Raw genomic sequence first — 6,631 nt, 5'->3', positions numbered from 1 at the left:
GTTAGGTGCTACCTGAGGAAATCAACCACTTAAATAATCAAAAGGACAAAGGTTACCTAGAAACATTAGCTGTGTATACCGTAATATAATAAATTATCCATATTTGGGTAATTCTAGTAGTCTTAGTGATCTGAGAAATACCTCAAGGCATTTTTATTTTTTAGGTCTCTAAAAATACTCAGTTTAATATGTTGGTGAAAAGATGAATCCTTTTATAGATTAAAATTATTTTGGAATTAATAAAAAGTTATGCCTTAGCTAAAACAACTTTTGTGTCCCTCCTATTCGAAGACGATTTGTTTTTGCAAAGCAGAACCAGACTTTAGTTTAGTAAGTCATTCAACACAAGTTCGCAGGGCATCTAACGACACTGTGCATAGCTAAAATGTGTTGTCCCAGACCACCTAGTCTCCTCTGTATCTCATCACTCAGCTTATTTCCCTCATAAGCATTTGTCATAATCTCAGGTTGTCTTGTTTGCTTATTTGCTCACTTGTTCATTATCTGTTGACCCCAGTGGAATGTAAGGTCCACAGGGGCAGGGAACCTGTTTCTTTTATTCAGCGTGGTGTCCCCGGTGCTTGCACAGAGTACACACTCAGCAAGTATTTGTCAAATGGAAGATTGGATGCAGAGACTGATAAACCGCTGTGCCATGGGAAGCTGAGTTGGGTCTTGAAGACCATATGTAAGATAATGGTAGAATAAGTGGAGTAGGGAGCTGATCCAGACAGAAAGGCAACGTGAGTGCAATGACGATGGTTTTGTTTATGATGGTAGGGAGGAGAGCAGACGAATTAAAACTGTGATTTTATGTGAGATTGTTTGGGGAAAAATTAAAGTTGCTAGGGAAAAGAGATTGACGGGAATATCCAAAACCAAGCAAGATTTTAGAGATGGAACAGATTTTAGAGATCCAGTCAACTCCCCTACAGCTGGACTAGCTGAGGTCTTAACATGTGTCGATCCCTAGCTTAGCTAGAAAGTTAATGTTAGAACCACAGCTTCATTCTGTTGATTTCTAATCCAGTGCTCTTTCTACACTACTTTGGAAATAGGAAGACAATGAAACTTTTTGAATGGAAGAAAACATATGGTGAAATTTGGTGCTTGTAAAAAATAATCTGGCTCCATATAGGGTGAACTGAAAAGAGGAAACTCTTAAGTCCAAGAGAACAGGCAGAAGACTATGAACACAAGACCTAGATAATGGTAGCAGAGGGGTAAAGGGCAGATAGTCGCTAGAGGACAAGCAGGCAGAACTAAATTAAATTGCACTATTTCTAAAATGTAACTTTAGGTGAGAAAACATTTAACTCTTATCCCTAGGATATTCAAAACAAATGTATATTATTGTCTAAGTAGTTGGAATACAAAAATCATATGTTAACATGTGATCTCCCTTAGGTTTTTAAGTCTTGTCAACCATAACTGCGGGCTCATAAAATAAAAAATATAGGATTGGGAACTGCTTTCCCCAAAACTTTTCTGTTTAGCATGTTATGACTTTGAATTTTTCTATTATTAATAATAATTGTAACCACACTATTTCTATTTTGCATTTGTATAGACCTTTAAGGCTTATGAATTTCTTTTACATGAATTATGTCATTTGATCATCACAGCAACTTGAGGTTTGGACATGGAGAGAATGAAAAAGCTGTGGCTTATAGAAGTGACATTTCCACAGACAAAATTGTAAGAAGTTGGAGCTGCAAATCGGATTTCTAAACCTATTCCTTATTTTATACTTATTTGCTCATTTAACACTTTCCAGTCATACTTGAAGTGATAAAGATAACGATTCATGCAGTCAGGATAAAAATCATGTGTATTCAAGATTGCATTTTACAGTGACCCAATTTGTGATATTATACCCAAGTACTTATGGAGTCATGATCCATCAGTTCAGTAATTTTAGAGTAATTACACAAATGCAACTTGCTTTTTTGCTGATTGCTTACACAGTTTCAGTTCCTCCTTCCTAACAAAACCCTAATTTCTTCAGCTATCCACCTCTTCTCTAGGCATAATCCCACTCCTGGACTAAAGAGTGGTACTGCATCCTGGTGATTCCACACCCTTTGCCAGTGGCCATTCAAAAACCCATTTGTTATTAAGCCAATGAGTGCATGATTTCTTCTATCAATTGCTACAAGTTGATCTAATCAGACTAACGAGAAAAACCTTTTTTCTTTTAATGGGAGAAACAATTTTTTTTGTTCCCATTGCTCCCCTTGCTAGTGCCAATCATTTTGTGACCATGATGGAAGCTTGTCAGTTGACAAAGCTGACATAGAAAGACCAAGTGAAAGGAAATCCTGAAAAACAGGGGAAGCCCTGATTGCATAGTGACTGGTTTTGATCCTACCTCTGACGTTTTCCTATTTTTCAAACCAGCTTGATTGGGGTTTTCTAATACTTGCTGGCAAAATCTTTCTAATGATAGATGTAAGTGAGGAAAACACAGAGAGGCAATCCACTGAAACAGAAGCTCTGTGATGGCTGAGACGTCTTGTTCACTCCTTAACTGGGTACTTGGCTGAATATTGTTAAATGCATGAAAGCAACACTCTAATTTTAATTCTAATGTCTAATTTGGGTTTCTCAAGAGAACTCCCTTGCTCATTAGAATTAGAATTAGAATTAGAATTAGTTTCATGTCAGGATTTTCTCTTTCTTTTCTTTTTCTACAATATTATTATTTAATCTAGAGACCTTATTTAGATTTTGCAAATTATCCTGATAATGTCCATTATAGCAAAATAAAGTCCCAGACCTTGTGTTACATTGAATTGTCATGTCAAGTGTCGTTAGCTTCCTTTAGTCTAAAACAATTTCTCAGTCTTTGTGTGACACTGACATTTTTGAAGAGAACGTGTCAGTTATGTTGTAAGATGTCCCTTGATTTGGGTTGTCAGATGCTTTTGCATGATCAAAAATTATGCATTTTTGACAGGAATACCATGAAAGTTATTTGTTCTCAGTGTATTATATTGGAGGACACATGATACCAGTTTGTTCCATTACTGGAGATGATAATTTGAATCGCAAGTTTCTGCTAGGTTTCTCCAATGCCAAGTTACTGTGTTTTCTTTTATTATGTCTTGTGCAAGTCAGGATTTTTGTATTAACTTAGAGTTAGTGGTTTCCCAATCAAGAATTTTTGCTGCTTTCCATCACGTCTAGGAAATTATACAAAGTGATGTTAATAGCTAACATGTAAATAAATAACATAAAATAAACATCATTTGCTAGCACCTGTCATAAGAAATTTACATGTATCAATCCATTTATTTTGGGAATATTAAAAAGAACCAAAAACCCATAAGAGAGTCTATTACTACTTTATTTTAAAGATTTAAAAAAAAATGAGAGACAGAGAGGTGAATAGTTTCCATAATCTGCCCATGATTTATCACATAGCTGGTAAGTGATAGAGGTGGGATTTGACCTCAAGCTTGACTGCCTCTATACAGCAACTAAAAGACATTTTTCCTCATTAAAGCAACACTGTGGTAAAGATTTTTTTGAGGACCACTGGCTATGAAGGGTATTTTGGGAAATGGAAAAAAAATAAGACAGGATGTATAAATTCATTCTGGTTTATAATTTATCATCTCAAACTCAGCCTTTATTACTGTGCTACCCAGTAAGATAGTCACTAGCCACATGTAGCTACTGAGCAATTAAAATATGGCTAGTGTGGATTTGGATGTGCTGCAAGTGTAAAACACACACCAGATTTTGAATACTTAATAATAAAAAAAAATTAAGTATCCTTTCATATTGGATATCCACATGCAGAAGAATGAAATTAGACGCTTATCTCACATCATATAAAAAAATCAACTACAAATGGATTTTACCCCAAAAGAGCAGGCAAAAAAATCAAAAATAGACAAAGGGAATTAGATCCGACTAAAAAGCTTCTGCACAGCAAAGGAAACAATTGTGCGAAGAGACAGCCTATAGAATGGGAGTAAATATTTGCAAGCCATACATCCAATAAGGAGTTAATATCCAAAATATATAAGGAACTCAAATAACTCAATAGAAAACAAAACAAAAAACAAACAAACAAAAAAAGGGCAAGGGACCTGATTAGACATTTCTCAAAAGAAGACCTACAAATGGCCATCAGATATATAAAGATGTGCTCAACATCTCTAATCATAAGGGAAATGCAAGTCAAAACCATAATGAGATATCATCTCACCCCAGTTAGAATGACTACTATCAAAAAGATGAAAAATAAATGTTGGTGAGGATGTGGAGAAAAGGCAAATCTTATATGCTGTTGGTGGGGATGTAAATTAGTACAGCCATTATAAAAAACAGTATGGAGTTTCCTCAAAAAAGCTAGAAATAGAATTACATATGATCTAGCAATCCCACTACTGGGTATATATCCAAAGGAAAGAAAATCAGTATGTTGAAGAGATTTCCGAATTTCCATGTTTGTTGCAGCACTATTCACAATAGACAAAATATTGAGTCAACCTAATTGTCCAACAAAAGATGAGTGGGTAAACAGAGGCCATTCTCCCAAACTCATTCTATGAGGCCAGCATCACCCTGATACTAAAATCAGACAAAAACAAAAAGAAAGCTACAGACCAATATCCTTGATGAACATTGATGCAAAAATCCTCAACAAGATATTAGCAAACACAATACAACAGCACATCAAAAAGAATATACACCATGATCAAGTCAGATTCATCCCAGGAACGCAAGGATGGTTCAACATACATACACAAATCAATAAATGTGATACATCACATCAACAAAAGCAAGGACAAAAACCATATTATCTCAATAGATGCAGAAGAAGCATTTGACAAAATTCAGCATCCCTTTGTGATAAGAACCCTGTACAAATTAGGTATATAAGGAAAATGTCTCAACACAATAAAAGTCATATATGACAAACCCAGTGCCAACATAATCTTGAATGGGGAAAAACTGAAAGCTTTACCTTTAGAACAGAAACAAGACAAGGATGCCCACTCTTACCACTCCTATTCAACAAAATATTGGAGGTATTAGCCAGAGCAATCAGGCAAGAGAGGAAATAAAGGGCATCCAAATTAGAAAAGACAAAGTCAAATTGTCACTGTTCATAGAAGACATGATACTTTATATAGAAAAATCCTTCACTTCTACCAAAAAAACTCCTAGAGCTTATAAACAAATTCAGTAAAGTTGCAGGATACAAAATCAATACATGAAAATCAGTAGCATTCTTGTACACCAACAATGAACAAGCAGGAAAAAAAATCAAGAAAGCAAGACCATTTATAATAGCTACCAAAAGAATAAAATACTTAGTAATAAATTTAACCAAAGAGGTGAAAGATGTCTACAATGAGAACTACAAAATACTGCTGAAAGATATTAAAGAAGATACCAAAACGTGGAAAGACATTCCGTATTCATAGATTGGAAGAATTAATGTTGTGAAAATGTCCATACCACCCAAAGCAATCTACAGATTCAATGCAATCCCCATCAAAATACCAATGACATTCTTCACAGAAATAGAAAAAAGAATCCTAACATTCATATGGAACAACAAAAGACCCTGAATAGCCAAAGCAATCCTAAGCAAAAAATAAATAAATAAGTAAAGCCAGAAGCATGACACTACCTGACTTCAAACTATACTACAAAGCTACAGTAACCAGAACAGCATGGTACTGGCATAAAAACAGACACATGGATCAATGGAAAGAATAGAGAACCCAGAAGTCAACCCATGTACTTAACAGCCAACTGATCTGCAACAAAGGCACCAAGAATGTACACTGGAGAAAGGACAGCCTCTGCAGTAAATGGTGCTGGGAAACTGGATATCCATGTGTAGAAGAATGAAACTAGACAAATACATCTCACCATATACCAAAATCAACTCAGAATGGATTAAAGATTTAAGTAGAAGACTTGAAACTATAAAGCTCCTAGAAGAAAACATAGGTGAAACACTTCAGGAGTTAGGACTGGGCAAAGAATTTATAAATAGACCCCAAAAGCACAGTAACAAAGGAAAAAAAAACATAACAAAACAACAAATGGGATTATATCAAACTAAAAATCTTCTGCACAGCAAAGGAAACAATCAACAGAGTGAAAAGACAACCTACAGAATGGGAGAAAATTTTTCAAACTATACATTTTGCAAGGATTAACATCCAGAATATATATGGAACTCAAACAACTTAACAGTGAAAAAAAATTAATGTAATTAAAAATGGGCAAAGGAGCTGAATAGACATTTTTCAAAGGAAGACATATGAGTGGCCAACAGGTACATGAAAAAATGTTAGACATCACCAATTATCAGGGAAATGCAAATCAAAACTGCTCTGAGATATCATCTCATCCCAGCTAGACTGGCTATTGTTAAAAATATGGAGAATAACAAATACTGGAGAAGATGCAGAGAAAAGGAAACTCTTCTACTCTGTTGATGGGACTGTAAATTAGTGTGGCCATTATGGAAAAGAGTGTGAAGGTTTTTCAAACAACTACAGATAAAACTACCATATGATCCAGCAATACTACTTCTGGGTATATACCCAAAGAAATGGAAGTCATTTTGCCTAAGGGATACCTACATTCCAACATT

Source organism: Cynocephalus volans, chromosome 8, assembly GCF_027409185.1.
Source record: "Cynocephalus volans isolate mCynVol1 chromosome 8, mCynVol1.pri, whole genome shotgun sequence".
Taxonomy (NCBI): domain Eukaryota; kingdom Metazoa; phylum Chordata; class Mammalia; order Dermoptera; family Cynocephalidae; genus Cynocephalus; species Cynocephalus volans.
Note: the sequence above shows the minus strand (reverse complement) of the source record.